The sequence below is a fragment of the Hemitrygon akajei genome, chromosome 3 (genome assembly GCF_048418815.1).
Source record: "Hemitrygon akajei chromosome 3, sHemAka1.3, whole genome shotgun sequence".
NCBI lineage: Eukaryota > Metazoa > Chordata > Chondrichthyes > Myliobatiformes > Dasyatidae > Hemitrygon > Hemitrygon akajei.
The window spans coordinates 99334676-99356521 of record NC_133126.1 but is presented as its reverse complement, the minus strand read 5'-3'; positions in this window follow the sequence as shown (position 1 = coordinate 99356521).

Sequence of the window (21846 nt, the reverse complement as noted above, 5' to 3'; positions counted from 1 at the left end):
ACATGAAGGATCACCGCAGCTAGAACGTGGACATGAAGGATCACCGCAGCCAGAACGTGGACATAAAGCATCACCGCAGACAGAACGTGGACACTATGGTTCACCGCAACCAGAACATGGACACTATGGATCACTGCCGCCAGAAACGTGGACATGAAGGATCACCACAGACAGAACGTGGACACTATGGTTCACCGCAACCAGAACATGGACACTATGGATCACCGCAGCCAGAAACGTGGACACCATGGATCACCACAGCCAGAACGTGGATATGAAAGACCAACGCAGCCAGAACATTGAACCCATGGATCACAGAAGTCAGAATGTGGACACAAAGGATCACCACAGCCAGATCGTGGACACGAAGGATCACCGCAGTCAGAAAGTGGACATGAATGATCACCCCAGCCAGAACGTGGACACGAATGATGTCCGCAGCCAGAACGTGGACACCATGGATCACCGCAGCCAGAACGTGGACACCATGGATCATCGCAGCCAGAACGTGGACACGAAGGATCACCGCAGTAAGAACGTGGATACAAAGGATCACCGCAGTCAGAACGTGGACACAAAGCATCACCACAGCAAGAACGTGGACACCATGGATCACCGCAGCCAGAACGTGGACATGAAGGATCAACACAGCCAGAACGTGGACACCATGGATCACCGCAGCCAGACAGTGGACATGAAGGATCACCGCAGTCAGAACGTGGACACGAAGGATCACCGCAGCCAGAAAGTGGACATGAAGCATCACCGCAACCAGAACGTGGACACTATGGATCACCACAGACAGAACGTGGACATGAAGGACCAACGCAGCCAGAACGTTGAACCCATGGATCACGGCAGCCAGAACGTGGACAAGAAGGATCAACACAGCCAGAACGTGGACACCATGGATCACCGCAGTCAGAACGTGGACACCATGGATCGCCCTGCCAGAAACATGGACACTATCGATCACCTCAACCAGAACGTGGACATGATGGATCACCGCAACCAGAACGTGGACACCATGGATCACCACAGCCAGAACCTGGACACCATGGATCACCACAGCCAGAACGTGGACACCATGGATCACCACAGTCAGAAAGTGGACATGAAGCATCACCGCAGCCAGAACGTGGACATGAAGGATCACCGCTGCCAGAACGTGGACATGAAGGATCACCGCAGCCAGAACGTGGACATGAAGCATCACCGCAGACAGAACGTGGACATGAAGCATCACCGCAACCAGAACATGGACACTATGGATCACCGCAGCCAGAAACGTGGACATGAAGGATCACCACAGACAGAACGTGGACACTATGGTTCACCTCAACCAGAAACGTGGACACCATGTATCACCACAGCCAGAACGTGGATATGAAGGACCAATGCTGCCAGAACATTGAACCCATGGATCACAGAAGTCAGAATGTGGCCACAAAGGATCACCACAGCCAGAACGTGGACAGGAAGGATCACCGCAGTCAGAACGTGGACCCTATGGATCACCACAACTAGAACATGGACACCATGGATCGCTGCAGCCAGAAAGTGGACACGAATGATCACCTCAGCCAGAAAGTGGACACGAATGATCACCCCAGCCAGAACGTGGACACGAATGATGTCCGCAGCCAGAACGTGGACACCATGGATCACCACAGACAGAACATGGACATGAAGGACCAACGCAGCCAGAACGTGGACATGAAGGACCAACGCAGCCAGAACGTTGAACCCATGGATCACGGAAGCCAGAATGTGGACAAGAAGGATCAACACAGCCAGAACGTGGACACGAATGATCACCGCAGCCAGAACGTGGACACGAATGATGTCCGCAGTCAGAACGTGAACACCATGGATCACCGCAGCCAGAACATGGACACGAAGGATCACCGCAGTAAGAACATGGATACAAAGGATCACCACAGTCAGAACGTGGACACAAAGGATCACCACAGCCAGAACGTCGACATGAAGCATCACCACAGCCAGAACGTAGACACCATGGATCACCGCCGCCAGAACGTGGACATGAAGGACCAACGCAGCCAGTACGTTGAACCCATGGATCACGGCAGCCAGAACGTGGACATGAAGTTTCAGCACAGCCAGAACGTGGACACCATGGATCACCGCAGCCAGAACGTGGACATGAAGGAACACCACAGCCAGAATGTGGACACGAAGGATCACCACAGTCAGAACGTGGACACGAAGGATCACCGCAGCCAGAACTTGGACACGAAGGATCACCGCAGCCAGAACGTGGACACGAAGCATCACCACTGCCAGAACGTGGACATGAAGCATAACCGCTGCCAGAACGTGGACACTATGGATCACCACAGACAGAACGTGGACATGAAGGACCAACGCAGCCAGAACGTTGAACCCATGGATCACAGCAGCCAGAACGTGGACACCATGGATCGCCACTGCCGAAAACGTGGACACTATCGATCACCGCAACCAGAACGTGGACATGAAGGACCAACGCAGCCAGAACGTTGAACCCATGGATCACGGCAGCCAGAACGTGGACATGAAGGATCAACACAGCCAGAACGTGGACACCATGGATCACCGCAGCCAGAACGTGGACATGAAGGAACACCACAGCCAGAACGTGGACACGAAGGATCACCACAGTCAGAACGTGGACACGAAGGATCACCGCAGCCAGAACATGGACACGAAGGATCACCTCAGCCAGAACATGGACACGAAGGATCACCGCAGCCAGAACGTGGACACGAAGCATCACCGCTGCCAGAACGTGGACATGAAGCATAACCGCTGCCAGAACGTGGACACTATGGATCACCACAGACAGAACGTGGACATGAAGGACCAACACAGCCAGAACGTTGAACCCATGGATCACAGCAGCCAGAAAGTGGACACCATGGATCGCCACTGCCAAAAACGTGGACACTATCAATCACCTCAACCAGAAGGTGGACATGATGGATCACTGCAACCAGAACGTGGACACCATGGATCACCACAGCCAGAACCTGGACACCATGGATCACCGCAGCCAGAACATGGACACCATGGATCACCACAGCCAGAACGTGGACACCATGGATCACCACAGTCAGAAAGTGGACATGAAGCATCACCGCTGCCAGAACGTGGACATGAAGCATCACCGCTGCCAGAACGTGGACATGAAGGATCACCGCTGCCAGAACGTGGACACGAAGGATCACCGCAGCCAGAACGTGGACATGAAGCATCACCGCTGCCAGAACGTGGACATGAAGGATCACCGCTGCCAGAACGTGGACATGAAGCATCACCGCTGCCAGAACGTGGACATGAAGGATCACCGCAACCAGAACGTGGACACTATGGATCACCACAGACAGAACGTGGACATGAAGGTCCAACGCAGCCAGAACGTTGAACCCATGGATCACGGCAGCCAGAACGTGGACAAGAAGGATCAACACAGCCAGAACGTGGACACCATGGATCACCGCAGTCAGAACGTGGACACCATGGATCGCCACTGCCAGAAACGTGGACACTATCGATCACCTCAACCAGAATGTGGACATGATGGATCACCACAGCCAGAACCTGGACACCATGGATCACCACAGCCAGAACGTGGACGCCATGGATCACCGCAGCCAGAAACATGGACACCATGGATCACCACAGCCAGAACGTGGACACGATGGATCACCACAGTCAGAAAGCGGACATGAAGCATCACCGCAGCCAGAACGTGGACATGAAGGATCACCGCAGCTAGAACGTGGACATGAAGGATCACCGCAGCCAGAACGTGGACATGAAGCATCACCGCAGACAGAACGTGGACATGAAGCATCACCGCAACCAGAACATGGACACTATGGATCACCGCAGCCAGAAACGTGGACATGAAGGATCACCACAGACAGAACGTGGACACTATGGTTCACCGCAAACAGAACATGGACACTATGGATCACCGCAGCCAGAAACGTGGACACCATGGATCACCACAGCCAGAACGTGGATATGAAGGACCAACGCAGCCGGAACATTGAACCCATGGATCACAGAAGTCAGAATGTGGACACAAAGGATCACCACAGCCAGAACGTGGACACGAAGGATCACCGCAGTCAGAAAGTGGACACGAATGGTCACCCCAGCCAGAACGTGGACACGAATGATGTCCGCAGCCAGAACGTGGACACCATGGATCACCGCAGCAAGAACGTGGACACCATGGATCATCGCAGCCAGATCGTGGACAAGAAGGATCAACACAGCCAGAACGTGGACACCATGGATCACCGCAGCCAGACCGTGGACATGAAGGATCACCGCAGTCAGAACGTGGACACGAAGGATCACCGCAGCCAGAACGTGGACATGAAGCATCACCGCAACCAGAACGTGGACACTATGGATCACCACAGACAGAACGTGGACATGAAGGACCAACGCAGCCAGAACGTTGAACCCATGGATCACGGCAGCCGGAACGTGGACAAGAAGGATCAACACAGCCAGAACGTGGACACGAAGGATCACCGCAGTAAGAATGTGGATACAAAGGATCACCGCAGTAAGAACGTGGATACAAAGGATCACCACAGTCAGAACGTGGACACAAAGCATCACCACAGCAAGAACGTGGACACCATGGATCACCGCAATCAGAACGTGGACATGAAGGATCAATACAGCCAGAACGTGGACATGAAGCATCACCACAGCCAGAACGTGGACACGAAGGATCACCGCAGTCAGAACGTGGAAACGAAGGATCACCCCAGCCAAAACGTGGACACGAATGATGTCCGCAGCCAGAACGTGGACACCATGGATCACCGCAGCCAGAACGTGGACACCATGGATCATCGCAGCCAGAACGTGGACACGAAGGATCACCGCAGTAAGAACGTGGATACAAAGGATCACCGCAGTAAGAACGTGGATACAAAGGATCACCACAGTCAGAACATGGACACAAAGCATCACCACAGCAAGAACGTGGACACCATGAATCACCGCAGCCAGAACGTGGACATGAAGGATCAACACAGCCAGAACGTGGACACCATGGATCACCGCAGCCAGACCGTGGACAAGAAGGATCAACACAGCCAGAATGTGGACACCATGGATCACCGCAGTCAGAACGTGGACACCATGGATCGCCACTGCTAGAAACGTGGACACTATCGATCACCTCAACCAGAACGTGGACATGATGGATCACCGCAACCAGAACGTGGACACCATGGATCACCACAGCCAGAACCTGGACACCATGGATCACCACAGCCAGAACATGGACACCATGGATCACCGCAGCCAGAAAATGGACACCATGGATCACCACAGCCAGAACGTGGACACCATGGATCACCGCAGCCAGAACGTGGACATGAAGGATCACCGCTGCCAGAACGTGGACATGAAGGATCACCGCAGCCAGAACGTGGACATGAAGCATCACCGCAGACAGAACGTGGACATGAGCATCACCGCAACCAGAACATGGACACTATGGATCACTGCCGCCAGAAACGTGGACATGAAGGATCACCACAGACAGAACGTGGACACTATGGTTCACCGCAACCAGAACATGGACACTATGGATCACCGCAGCCAGAAACGTGGACACCATGGATCACCACAGCCAGAACGTGGATATGAAAGACCAACGCAGCCAGAACATTGAACCCATGGATCACAGAAGTCAGAATGTGGACACAAAGGATCACCACAGCCAGAACGTGGACACGAAGGATCACCGCAGTCAGAAAGTGGACATGAATGATCACCCCAGCCAGAACGTGGACACGAATGATGTCCGCAGCCAGAACGTGGACACCATGGATCACCGCAGCCAGAACGTGGACACCATGGATCATCGCAGCCAGAACGTGGACACGAAGGATCACCGCAGTAAGAACGTGGATACAAAGGATCACCGCAGTCAGAACGTGGACACAAAGCATCACCACAGCAAGAACGTGGACACCATGGATCACCGCAGCCAGAACGTGGACATGAAGGATCAACACAGCCAGAACGTGGACACCATGGATCACCGCAGTCAGAACGTGGACACGAAGGATCACCGCAGCCAGAAAGTGGACATGAAGCATCACCGCAACCAGAACGTGGACACTATGGATCACCACAGACAGAACGTGGACATGAAGGACCAACGCAGCCAGAACGTTGAACCCATGGATCACGGCAGCCAGAACGTGGACAAGAAGGATCAACACAGCCAGAACGTGGACACCATGGATCACCGCAGTCAGAACGTGGACACCATGGATCGCCCTGCCAGAAACATGGACACTATCGATCACCTCAACCAGAACGTGGACATGATGGATCACCGCAACCAGAACGTGGACACCATGGATCACCACAGCCAGAACCTGGACACCATGGATCACCACAGCCAGAACGTGGACACCATGGATCACCACAGTCAGAAAGTGGACATGAAGCATCACCGCAGCCAGAACGTGGACATGAAGGATCACCGCAGCCAGAACGTGGACATGAAGGATCACCGCAGCCAGAACGTGGACATGAAGCATCACCGCAGACAGAACGTGGACATGAAGCATCACCGCAACCAGAACATGGACACTATGGATCACCGCAGCCAGAAACGTGGACATGAAGGATCACCACAGACAGAACGTGGACACTATGGTTCACCTCAACCAGAAACGTGGACACCATGTATCACCACAGCCAGAACGTGGATATGAAGGACCAATGCTGCCAGAACATTGAACCCATGGATCACAGAAGTCAGAATGTGGCCACAAAGGATCACCACAGCCAGAACGTGGACAGGAAGGATCACCGCAGTCAGAACGTGGACCCTATGGATCACCACAACTAGAACATGGACACCATGGATCGCTGCAGCCAGAAAGTGGACACGAATGATCACCTCAGCCAGAAAGTGGACACGAATGATCACCCCAGCCAGAACGTGGACACGAATGATGTCCGCAGCCAGAACGTGGACACCATGGATCACCACAGACAGAACATGGACATGAAGGACCAACGCAGCCAGAACGTGGACATGAAGGACCAACGCAGCCAGAACGTTGAACCCATGGATCACGGAAGCCAGAATGTGGACAAGAAGGATCAACACAGCCAGAAAGTGGACACGAATGATCACCGCAGCCAGAACGTGGACACGAATGATGTCCGCAGTCAGAACGTGAACACCATGGATCACCGCAGCCAGAACATGGACACGAAGGATCACCGCAGTAAGAACATGGATACAAAGGATCACCACAGTCAGAACGTGGACACAAAGGATCACCACAGCCAGAACGTCGACATGAAGCATCACCACAGCCAGAACGTAGACACCATGGATCACCGCCGCCAGAACGTGGACATGAAGGACCAACGCAGCCAGTACGTTGAACCCATGGATCACGGCAGCCAGAACGTGGACATGAAGCTTCAGCACAGCCAGAACGTGGACACCATGGATCACCGCAGCCAGAACGTGGACATGAAGGAACACCACAGCCAGAATGTGGACACGAAGGATCACCACAGTCAGAACGTGGACACGAAGGATCACCGCAGCCAGAACTTGGACACGAAGGATCACCGCAGCCAGAACGTGGACATGAAGCATAACCGCTGCCAGAACGTGGACACTATGGATCACCACAGACAGAACGTGGACATGAAGGACCAACGCAGCCAGAACGTTGAACCCATGGATCACAGCAGCCAGAACGTGGACACCATGGATCGCCACTGCCGAAAACGTGGACACTATCGATCACCGCAACCAGAACGTGGACATGAAGGACCAACGCAGCCAGAACGTTGAACCCATGGATCACGGCAGCCAGAACGTGGACATGAAGGATCAACACAGCCAGAACGTGGACACCATGGATCACCGCAGCCAGAACGTGGACATGAAGGAACACCACAGCCAGAACGTGGACACGAAGGATCACCACAGTCAGAACGTGGACACGAAGGATCACCGCAGCCAGAACATGGACACGAAGGATCACCGCAGCCAGAACGTGGACATGAAGGATCACCGCTGCCAGAACGTGGACATGAAGGATCACCGCAGCCAGAACGTGGACATGAAGCATCACCGCAGACAGAACGTGGACATGAAGCATCACCGCAACCAGAACATGGACACTATGGATCACCGCAGCCAGAAACGTGGACATGAAGGATCACCACAGACAGAACGTGGACACTATGGTTCACCTCAACCAGAAACGTGGACACCATGTATCACCACAGCCAGAACGTGGATATGAAGGACCAATGCTGCCAGAACATTGAACCCATGGATCACAGAAGTCAGAATGTGGCCACAAAGGATCACCACAGCCAGAACGTGGACAGGAAGGATCACCGCAGTCAGAACGTGGACCCTATGGATCACCACAACTAGAACATGGACACCATGGATCGCTGCAGCCAGAAAGTGGACACGAATGATCACCTCAGCCAGAAAGTGGACACGAATGATCACCCCAGCCAGAACGTGGACACGAATGATGTCCGCAGCCAGAACGTGGACACCATGGATCACCACAGACAGAACATGGACATGAAGGACCAACGCAGCCAGAACGTGGACATGAAGGACCAACGCAGCCAGAACGTTGAACCCATGGATCACGGAAGCCAGAATGTGGACAAGAAGGATCAACACAGCCAGAACGTGGACACGAATGATCACCGCAGCCAGAACGTGGACACGAATGATGTCCGCAGTCAGAACGTGAACACCATGGATCACCGCAGCCAGAACATGGACACGAAGGATCACCGCAGTAAGAACATGGATACAAAGGATCACCACAGTCAGAACGTGGACACAAAGGATCACCACAGCCAGAACGTCGACATGAAGCATCACCACAGCCAGAACGTAGACACCATGGATCACCGCCGCCAGAACGTGGACATGAAGGACCAACGCAGCCAGTACGTTGAACCCATGGATCACGGCAGCCAGAACGTGGACATGAAGCTTCAGCACAGCCAGAACGTGGACACCATGGATCACCGCAGCCAGAACGTGGACATGAAGGAACACCACAGCCAGAATGTGGACACGAAGGATCACCACAGTCAGAACGTGGACACGAAGGATCACCGCAGCCAGAACTTGGACACGAAGGATCACCGCAGCCAGAACGTGGACACGAAGCATCACCACTGCCAGAACGTGGACATGAAGCATAACCGCTGCCAGAACGTGGACACTATGGATCACCACAGACAGAACGTGGACATGAAGGACCAACGCAGCCAGAACGTTGAACCCATGGATCACAGCAGCCAGAACGTGGACACCATGGATCGCCACTGCCGAAAACGTGGACACTATCGATCACCGCAACCAGAACGTGGACATGAAGGACCAACGCAGCCAGAACGTTGAACCCATGGATCACGGCAGCCAGAACGTGGACATGAAGGATCAACACAGCCAGAACGTGGACACCATGGATCACCGCAGCCAGAACGTGGACATGAAGGAACACCACAGCCAGAACGTGGACACGAAGGATCACCACAGTCAGAACGTGGACACGAAGGATCACCGCAGCCAGAACATGGACACGAAGGATCACCTCAGCCAGAACATGGACACGAAGGATCACCGCAGCCAGAACGTGGACACGAAGCATCACCGCTGCCAGAACGTGGACATGAAGCATAACCGCTGCCAGAACGTGGACACTATGGATCACCACAGACAGAACGTGGACATGAAGGACCAACACAGCCAGAACGTTGAACCCATGGATCACAGCAGCCAGAAAGTGGACACCATGGATCGCCACTGCCAAAAACGTGGACACTATCAATCACCTCAACCAGAAGGTGGACATGATGGATCACTGCAACCAGAACGTGGACACCATGGATCACCACAGCCAGAACCTGGACACCATGGATCACCGCAGCCAGAACATGGACACCATGGATCACCACAGCCAGAACGTGGACACCATGGATCACCACAGTCAGAAAGTGGACATGAAGCATCACCGCTGCCAGAACGTGGACATGAAGCATCACCGCTGCCAGAACGTGGACATGAAGGATCACCGCTGCCAGAACGTGGACACGAAGGATCACCGCAGCCAGAACGTGGACATGAAGCATCACCGCTGCCAGAACGTGGACATGAAGGATCACCGCTGCCAGAACGTGGACATGAAGCATCACCGCTGCCAGAACGTGGACATGAAGGATCACCGCAACCAGAACGTGGACACTATGGATCACCACAGACAGAACGTGGACATGAAGGTCCAACGCAGCCAGAACGTTGAACCCATGGATCACGGCAGCCAGAACGTGGACAAGAAGGATCAACACAGCCAGAACGTGGACACCATGGATCACCGCAGTCAGAACGTGGACACCATGGATCGCCACTGCCAGAAACGTGGACACTATCGATCACCTCAACCAGAATGTGGACATGATGGATCACCACAGCCAGAACCTGGACACCATGGATCACCACAGCCAGAACGTGGACGCCATGGATCACCGCAGCCAGAAACATGGACACCATGGATCACCACAGCCAGAACGTGGACACGATGGATCACCACAGTCAGAAAGCGGACATGAAGCATCACCGCAGCCAGAACGTGGACATGAAGGATCACCGCAGCTAGAACGTGGACATGAAGGATCACCGCAGCCAGAACGTGGACATGAAGCATCACCGCAGACAGAACGTGGACATGAAGCATCACCGCAACCAGAACATGGACACTATGGATCACCGCAGCCAGAAACGTGGACATGAAGGATCACCACAGACAGAACGTGGACACTATGGTTCACCGCAAACAGAACATGGACACTATGGATCACCGCAGCCAGAAACGTGGACACCATGGATCACCACAGCCAGAACGTGGATATGAAGGACCAACGCAGCCGGAACATTGAACCCATGGATCACAGAAGTCAGAATGTGGACACAAAGGATCACCACAGCCAGAACGTGGACACGAAGGATCACCGCAGTCAGAAAGTGGACACGAATGGTCACCCCAGCCAGAACGTGGACACGAATGATGTCCGCAGCCAGAACGTGGACACCATGGATCACCGCAGCAAGAACGTGGACACCATGGATCATCGCAGCCAGATCGTGGACAAGAAGGATCAACACAGCCAGAACGTGGACACCATGGATCACCGCAGCCAGACCGTGGACATGAAGGATCACCGCAGTCAGAACGTGGACACGAAGGATCACCGCAGCCAGAACGTGGACATGAAGCATCACCGCAACCAGAACGTGGACACTATGGATCACCACAGACAGAACGTGGACATGAAGGACCAACGCAGCCAGAACGTTGAACCCATGGATCACGGCAGCCGGAACGTGGACAAGAAGGATCAACACAGCCAGAACGTGGACACGAAGGATCACCGCAGTAAGAATGTGGATACAAAGGATCACCGCAGTAAGAACGTGGATACAAAGGATCACCACAGTCAGAACGTGGACACAAAGCATCACCACAGCAAGAACGTGGACACCATGGATCACCGCAATCAGAACGTGGACATGAAGGATCAATACAGCCAGAACGTGGACATGAAGCATCACCACAGCCAGAACGTGGACACGAAGGATCACCGCAGTCAGAACGTGGAAACGAAGGATCACCCCAGCCAAAACGTGGACACGAATGATGTCCGCAGCCAGAACGTGGACACCATGGATCACCGCAGCCAGAACGTGGACACCATGGATCATCGCAGCCAGAACGTGGACACGAAGGATCACCGCAGTAAGAACGTGGATACAAAGGATCACCGCAGTAAGAACGTGGATACAAAGGATCACCACAGTCAGAACATGGACACAAAGCATCACCACAGCAAGAACGTGGACACCATGAATCACCGCAGCCAGAACGTGGACATGAAGGATCAACACAGCCAGAACGTGGACACCATGGATCACCGCAGCCAGACCGTGGACAAGAAGGATCAACACAGCCAGAATGTGGACACCATGGATCACCGCAGTCAGAACGTGGACACCATGGATCGCCACTGCTAGAAACGTGGACACTATCGATCACCTCAACCAGAACGTGGACATGATGGATCACCGCAACCAGAACGTGGACACCATGGATCACCACAGCCAGAACCTGGACACCATGGATCACCACAGCCAGAACATGGACACCATGGATCACCGCAGCCAGAAACATGGACACCATGGATCACCACAGCCAGAACGTGGACACCATGGATCACCGCAGCCAGAACGTGGACATGAAGGATCACCGCTGCCAGAACGTGGACATGAAGGATCACCGCAGCCAGAACGTGGACATGAAGCATCACCGCAGACAGAACGTGGACATGAGCATCACCGCAACCAGAACATGGACACTATGGATCACTGCCGCCAGAAACGTGGACATGAAGGATCACCACAGACAGAACGTGGACACTATGGTTCACCGCAACCAGAACATGGACACTATGGATCACCGCAGCCAGAAACGTGGACACCATGGATCACCACAGCCAGAACGTGGATATGAAAGACCAACGCAGCCAGAACATTGAACCCATGGATCACAGAAGTCAGAATGTGGACACAAAGGATCACCACAGCCAGAACGTGGACACGAAGGATCACCGCAGTCAGAAAGTGGACATGAATGATCACCCCAGCCAGAACGTGGACACGAATGATGTCCGCAGCCAGAACGTGGACACCATGGATCACCGCAGCCAGAACGTGGACACCATGGATCATCGCAGCCAGAACGTGGACACGAAGGATCACCGCAGTAAGAACGTGGATACAAAGGATCACCGCAGTCAGAACGTGGACACAAAGCATCACCACAGCAAGAACGTGGACACCATGGATCACCGCAGCCAGAACGTGGACATGAAGGATCAACACAGCCAGAACGTGGACACCATGGATCACCGCAGTCAGAACGTGGACACGAAGGATCACCGCAGCCAGAAAGTGGACATGAAGCATCACCGCAACCAGAACGTGGACACTATGGATCACCACAGACAGAACGTGGACATGAAGGACCAACGCAGCCAGAACGTTGAACCCATGGATCACGGCAGCCAGAACGTGGACAAGAAGGATCAACACAGCCAGAACGTGGACACCATGGATCACCGCAGTCAGAACGTGGACACCATGGATCGCCCTGCCAGAAACATGGACACTATCGATCACCTCAACCAGAACGTGGACATGATGGATCACCGCAACCAGAACGTGGACACCATGGATCACCACAGCCAGAACCTGGACACCATGGATCACCACAGCCAGAACGTGGACACCATGGATCACCACAGTCAGAAAGTGGACATGAAGCATCACCGCAGCCAGAACGTGGACATGAAGGATCACCGCAGCCAGAACGTGGACATGAAGGATCACCGCAGCCAGAACGTGGACATGAAGCATCACCGCAGACAGAACGTGGACATGAAGCATCACCGCAACCAGAACATGGACACTATGGATCACCGCAGCCAGAAACGTGGACATGAAGGATCACCACAGACAGAACGTGGACACTATGGTTCACCTCAACCAGAAACGTGGACACCATGTATCACCACAGCCAGAACGTGGATATGAAGGACCAATGCTGCCAGAACATTGAACCCATGGATCACAGAAGTCAGAATGTGGCCACAAAGGATCACCACAGCCAGAACGTGGACAGGAAGGATCACCGCAGTCAGAACGTGGACCCTATGGATCACCACAACTAGAACATGGACACCATGGATCGCTGCAGCCAGAAAGTGGACACGAATGATCACCTCAGCCAGAAAGTGGACACGAATGATCACCCCAGCCAGAACGTGGACACGAATGATGTCCGCAGCCAGAACGTGGACACCATGGATCACCACAGACAGAGCATGGACATGAAGGACCAACGCAGCCAGAACGTGGACATGAAGGACCAACGCAGCCAGAACGTTGAACCCATGGATCACGGAAGCCAGAATGTGGACAAGAAGGATCAACACAGCCAGAAAGTGGACACGAATGATCACCGCAGCCAGAACGTGGACACGAATGATGTCCGCAGTCAGAACGTGAACACCATGGATCACCGCAGCCAGAACATGGACACGAAGGATCACCGCAGTAAGAACATGGATACAAAGGATCACCACAGTCAGAACGTGGACACAAAGGATCACCACAGCCAGAACGTCGACATGAAGCATCACCACAGCCAGAACGTAGACACCATGGATCACCGCCGCCAGAACGTGGACATGAAGGACCAACGCAGCCAGTACGTTGAACCCATGGATCACGGCAGCCAGAACGTGGACATGAAGCTTCAGCACAGCCAGAACGTGGACACCATGGATCACCGCAGCCAGAACGTGGACATGAAGGAACACCACAGCCAGAATGTGGACACGAAGGATCACCACAGTCAGAACGTGGACACGAAGGATCACCGCAGCCAGAACTTGGACACGAAGGATCACCGCAGCCAGAACGTGGACATGAAGCATAACCGCTGCCAGAACGTGGACACTATGGATCACCACAGACAGAACGTGGACATGAAGGACCAACGCAGCCAGAACGTTGAACCCATGGATCACAGCAGCCAGAACGTGGACACCATGGATCGCCACTGCCGAAAACGTGGACACTATCGATCACCGCAACCAGAACGTGGACATGAAGGACCAACGCAGCCAGAACGTTGAACCCATGGATCACGGCAGCCAGAACGTGGACATGAAGGATCAACACAGCCAGAACGTGGACACCATGGATCACCGCAGCCAGAACGTGGACATGAAGGAACACCACAGCCAGAACGTGGACACGAAGGATCACCACAGTCAGAACGTGGACACGAAGGATCACCGCAGCCAGAACATGGACACGAAGGATCACCTCAGCCAGAACATGGACACGAAGGATCACCGCAGCCAGAACGTGGACACGAAGCATCACCGCTGCCAGAACGTGGACATGAAGCATAACCGCTGCCAGAACGTGGACACTATGGATCACCACAGACAGAACGTGGACATGAAGGACCAACACAGCCAGAACGTTGAACCCATGGATCACAGCAGCCAGAAAGTGGACACCATGGATCGCCACTGCCAAAAACGTGGACACTATCAATCACCTCAACCAGAAGGTGGACATGATGGATCACTGCAACCAGAACGTGGACACCATGGATCACCACAGCCAGAACCTGGACACCATGGATCACCGCAGCCAGAACATGGACACCATGGATCACCACAGCCAGAACGTGGACACCATGGATCACCACAGTCAGAAAGTGGACATGAAGCATCACCGCAGCCAGAACGTGGACATGAAGGATCACCGCAGCCAGAACGTGGACATGAAGCATCACCGCTGCCAGAACGTGGACATGAAGGATCACCGCTGCCAGAAAGTGGACACGAAGGATCACCGCAGCCAGAACGTGGACATGAAGCATCACCGCTGCCAGAACGTGGACATGAAGGATCACCGCTGCCAGAACGTGGACATGAAGCATCACCGCTGCCAGAACGTGGACATGAAGGATCACCGCAACCAGAACGTGGACACTATGGATCACCACAGACAGAACGTGGACATGAAGGTCCAACGCAGCCAGAACGTTGAACCCATGGATCACGGCAGCCAGAACGTGGACAAGAAGGATCAACACAGCCAGAACGTGGACACCATGGATCACCGCAGTCAGAACGTGGACACCATGGATCGCCACTGCCAGAAACGTGGACACTATCGATCACCTCAACCAGAATGTGGACATGATGGATCACCACAGCCAGAACCTGGACACCATGGATCACCACAGCCAGAACGTGGACACCATGGATCACCACAGCCAGAACGTGGACACGATGGATCACCACAGTCAGAAAGCGGACATGAAGCATCACCGCAGCCAGAACGTGGACATGAAGGATCACCGCAGCTAGAACGTGGACATGAAGGATCACCGCAGCCAGAACGTGGACATGAAGCATCACCGCAGACAGAACGTGGACATGAAGCATCACCGCAACCAGAACATGGACACTATGGATCACCGCAGCCAGAAACGTGGACATGAAGGATCACCACAGACAGAACGTGGACACTATGGTTCACCGCAACCAGAACATGGACACTATGGATCACCGCAGCCAGAAACGTGGACACCATGGATCACCACAGCCAGAACGTGGATATGAAGGACCAACGCAGCCAGAACATTGAACCCATGGATCACAGAAGTCAGAAAGTGGACACCATGGATCGCCACTGCCAAAAACGTGGACACTATCAATCACCTCAACCAGAAGGTGGACATGATGGATCACTGCAACCAGAACGTGGACACCATGGATCACCACAGCCAGAACCTGGACACCATGGATCACCGCAGCCAGAACATGGACACCATGGATCACCACAGCCAGAACGTGGACACCATGGATCACCACAGTCAGAAAGTGGACATGAAGCATCACCGCAGCCAGAACGTGGACATGAAGGATCACCGCAGCCAGAACGTGGACATGAAGCATCACCGCTGCCAGAACGTGGACATGAAGGATCACCGCTGCCAGAAAGTGGACACGAAGGATCACCGCAGCCAGAACGTGGACATGAAGCATCACCGCTGCCAGAACGTGGACATGAAGGATCACCGCAACCAGAACGTGGACACTATGGATCACCACAGACAGAACGTGGACATGAAGGTCCAACGCAGCCAGAACGTTGAACCCATGGATCACGGCAGCCAGAACGTGGACAAGAAGGATCAACACAGCCAAAACGTGGACACCATGGATCACCGCAGTCAGAACGTGGACACCATGGATCGCCACTGCCAGAAACGTGGACACTATCGATCACCTCAACCAGAATGTGGACATGATGGATCACCACAGCCAGAACCTGGACACCATGGATCACCACAGCCAGAACGTGGACACCATGGATCACCGCAGCCAGAAACATGGACACCATGGATCACCACAGCCAGAACGTGGACACGATGGATCACCACAGTCAGAAAGCGGACATGAAGCATCACCGCAGCCAGAACGTGGACATGAAGGATCACCGCAGCTAGAACGTGGACATGAAGGATCACCGCAGCCAGAACGTGGACATGAAGCATCACCGCAGACAGAACGTGGACATGAAGCATCACCGCAACCAGAACATGGACACTATGGATCACCGCAGCCAGAAACGTGGACATGAAGGATCACCACAGACAGAACGTGGACACTATGGTTCACCGCAACCAGAACGTGGATATGAAGGACCAACGCAGCCAGAACATTGAACCCATGGATCACAGAGGTCAGAATGTGGACACAAAGGATCACCACAGCCAGAACGTGGACACGAAGGATCACCGCAGTCAGAAAGTGGACACGAATGGTCACCCCAGCCAGAACGTGGACACGAATGATGTCCGCAGCCAGAACGTGGACACCATGGATCACCGCAGCCAGAACGTGGACACCATGGATCATCGCAGCCAGATCGTGGACAAGAAGGATCAACACAGCCAGAACGTGGACAACATGGATCACCGCAGCCAGACCGTGGACATGAAGGATCACCGCAGTCAGAACGTGGACACGAAGGATCACCGCAGCCAGAACGTGGACATGAAGCATCACCGCAACCAGAACGTGGACACTATGGATCACCACAGACAGAACGTGGACATGAAGGACCAACGCAGCCAGAACGTTGAACCCATGGATCACGGCAGCCGGAACGTGGACAAGAAGGATCAACACAGCCAGAACGTGGACACGAAGGATCACCGCAGTAAGAATGTGGATACAAAGGATCACCGCAGTAAGAACGTGGATACAAAGGATCACCACAGTCAGAACGTGGACACAAAGCATCACCACAGCAAGAACTTGGACACCATGGATCACCGCAATCAGAACGTGGACATGAAGGATCAATACAGCCAGAACGTGGACATGAAGCATCACCACAGCCAGAACGTGGACACGAAGGATCACCGCAGTCAGAACGTGGAAACGAAGGATCACCCCAGCCAAAACGTGGACACGAATGATGTCCGCAGCCAGAACGTGGACACCATGGATCACCGCAGCCAGAACGTGGACACCATGGATCATCGCAGCCAGAACGTGGACACGAAGGATCACCGCAGTAAGAACGTGGATACAAAGGATCACCGCAGTAAGAACGTGGATACAAAGGATCACCACAGTCAGAACATGGACACAAAGCATCACCACAGCAAGAACGTGGACACCATGAATCACCGCAGCCAGAACGTGGACATGAAGGATCAACACAGCCAGAACGTGGACACCATGGATCACCGCAGCCAGACCGTGGACAAGAAGGATCAACACAGCCAGAATGTGGACACCATGGATCACCGCAGTCAGAACGTGGACACCATGGATCGCCACTGCTAGAAACGTGGACACTATCGATCACCTCAACCAGAACGTGGACATGATGGATCACCGCAACCAGAACGTGGACACCATGGATCACCACAGCCAGAACCTGGACACCATGGATCACCACAGCCAGAACATGGACACCATGGATCACCGCAGCCAGAAACATGGACACCATGGATCACCACAGCCAGAACGTGGACACCATGGATCACCGCAGCCAGAACGTGGACATGAAGGATCACCGCTGCCAGAACGTGGACATGAAGGATCACCGCAGCCAGAACGTGGACATGAAGCATCACCGCAGACAGAACGTGGACATGAGCATCACCGCAACCAGAACATGGACACTATGGATCACTGCCGCCAGAAACGTGGACATGAAGGATCACCACAGACAGAACATGGACACTATGGTTCACCGCAACCAGAACATGGACACTATGGATCACCGCAGCCAGAAACGTGGACACCATGGATCACCACAGCCAGAACGTGGATATGAAAGACCAACGCAGCCAGAACATTGAACCCATGGATCACAGAAGTCAGAATGTGGACACAAAGGATCACCACAGCCAGAACGTGGACACGAAGGATCACCGCAGTCAGAAAGTGGACATGAATGATCACCCCAGCCAGAACGTGGACACGAATGATGTCCGCAGCCAGAACGTGGACACCATGGATCACCGCAGCCAGAACGTGGACACCATGGATCATCGCAGCCAGAACGTGGACACGAAGGATCACCGCAGTAAGAACGTGGATACAAAGGATCACCGCAGTCAGAACGTGGACACAAAGCATCACCACAGCAAGAACGTGGACACCATGGATCACCGCAGCCAGAACGTGGACATGAAGGATCAACACAGCCAGAACGTGGACACCATGGATCACCGCAGTCAGAACGTGGACACGAAGGATCACCGCAGCCAGAAAGTGGACATGAAGCATCACCGCAACCAGAACGTGGACACTATGGATCACCACAGACAGAACGTGGACATGAAGGACCAACGCAGCCAGAACGTTGAACCCATGGATCACGGCAGCCAGAACGTGGACAAGAAGGATCAACACAGCCAGAACGTGGACACCATGGATCACCGCAGTCAGAACGTGGACACCATGGATCGCCCTGCCAGAAACATGGACACTATCGATCACCTCAACCAGAACGTGGACATGATGGATCACCGCAACCAGAACGTGGACACCATGGATCACCACAGCCAGAACCTGGACACCATGGATCACCACAGCCAGAACGTGGACACCATGGATCACCACAGTCAGAAAGTGGACATGAAGCATCACCGCAGCCAGAACGTGGACATGAAGGATCACCGCAGCCAGAACGTGGACATGAAGGATCACCGCAGCCAGAACGTGGACATGAAGCATCACCGCAGACAGAACGTGGACATGAAGCATCACCGCAACCAGAACATGGACACTATGGATCACCGCAGCCAGAAACGTGGACATGAAGGATCACCACAGACAGAACGTGGACACTATGGTTCACCTCAACCAGAAACGTGGACACCATGTATCACCACAGCCAGAACGTGGATATGAAGGACCAATGCTGCCAGAACATTGAACCCATGGATCACAGAAGTCAGAATGTGGCCACAAAGGATCACCACAGCCAGAACGTGGACAGGAAGGATCACCGCAGTCAGAACGTGGACCCTATGGATCACCACAACTAGAACATGGACACCATGGATCGCTGCAGCCAGAAAGTGGACACGAATGATCACCTCAGCCAGAAAGTGGACACGAATGATCACCCCAGCCAGAACGTGGACACGAATGATGTCCGCAGCCAGAACGTGGACACCATGGATCACCACAGACAGAACATGGACATGAAGGACCAACGCAGCCAGAACGTGGACATGAAGGACCAACGCAGCCAGAACGTTGAACCCATGGATCACGGAAGCCAGAATGTGGACAAGAAGGATCAACACAGCCAGAACGTGGACACGAATGATCACCGCAGCCAGAACGTGGACACGAATGATGTCCGCAGTCAGAACGTGAACACCATGGATCACCGCAGCCAGAACATGGACACGAAGGATCACCGCAGTAAGAACATGGATACAAAGGATCACCACAGTCAGAACGTGGACACAAAGGATCACCACAGCCAGAACGTCGACATGAAGCATCACCACAGCCAGAACGTAGACACCATGGATCACCGCCGCCAGAACGTGGACATGAAGGACCAACGCAGCCAGTACGTTGAACCCATGGATCACGGCAGCCAGAACGTGGACATGAAGCTTCAGCACAGCCAGAACGTGGACACCATGGATCACCGCAGCCAGAACGTGGACATGAAGGAACACCACAGCCAGAATGTGGACACGAAGGATCACCACAGTCAGAACGTGGACACGAAGGATCACCGCAGCCAGAACTTGGACACGAAGGATCACCGCAGCCAGAACGTGGACATGAAGCATAACCGCTGCCAGAACGTGGACACTATGGATCACCACAGACAGAACGTGGACATGAAGGACCAACGCAGCCAGAACGTTGAACCCATGGATCACAGCAGCCAGAACGTGGACACCATGGATCGCCACTGCCGAAAACGTGGACACTATCGATCACCGCAACCAGAACGTGGACATGAAGGACCAACGCAGCCAGAACGTTGAACCCATGGATCACGGCAGCCAGAACGTGGACATGAAGGATCAACACAGCCAGAACGTGGACACCATGGATCACCGCAGCCAGAACGTGGACATGAAGGAACACCACAGCCAGAACGTGGACACGAAGGATCACCACAGTCAGAACGTGGACACGAAGGATCACCGCAGCCAGAACATGGACACGAAGGATCACCTCAGCCAGAACATGGACACGAAGGATCACCGCAGCCAGAACGTGGACACGAAGCATCACCGCTGCCAGAACGTGGACATGAAGCATAACCGCTGCCAGAACGTGGACACTATGGATCACCACAGACAGAACGTGGACATGAAGGACCAACACAGCCAGAACGTTGAACCCATGGATCACAGCAGCCAGAAAGTGGACACCATGGATCGCCACTGCCAAAAACGTGGACACTATCAATCACCTCAACCAGAAGGTGGACATGATGGATCACTGCAACCAGAACGTGGACACCATGGATCACCACAGCCAGAACCTGGACACCATGGATCACCGCAGCCAGAACATGGACACCATGGATCACCACAGCCAGAACGTGGACACCATGGATCACCACAGTCA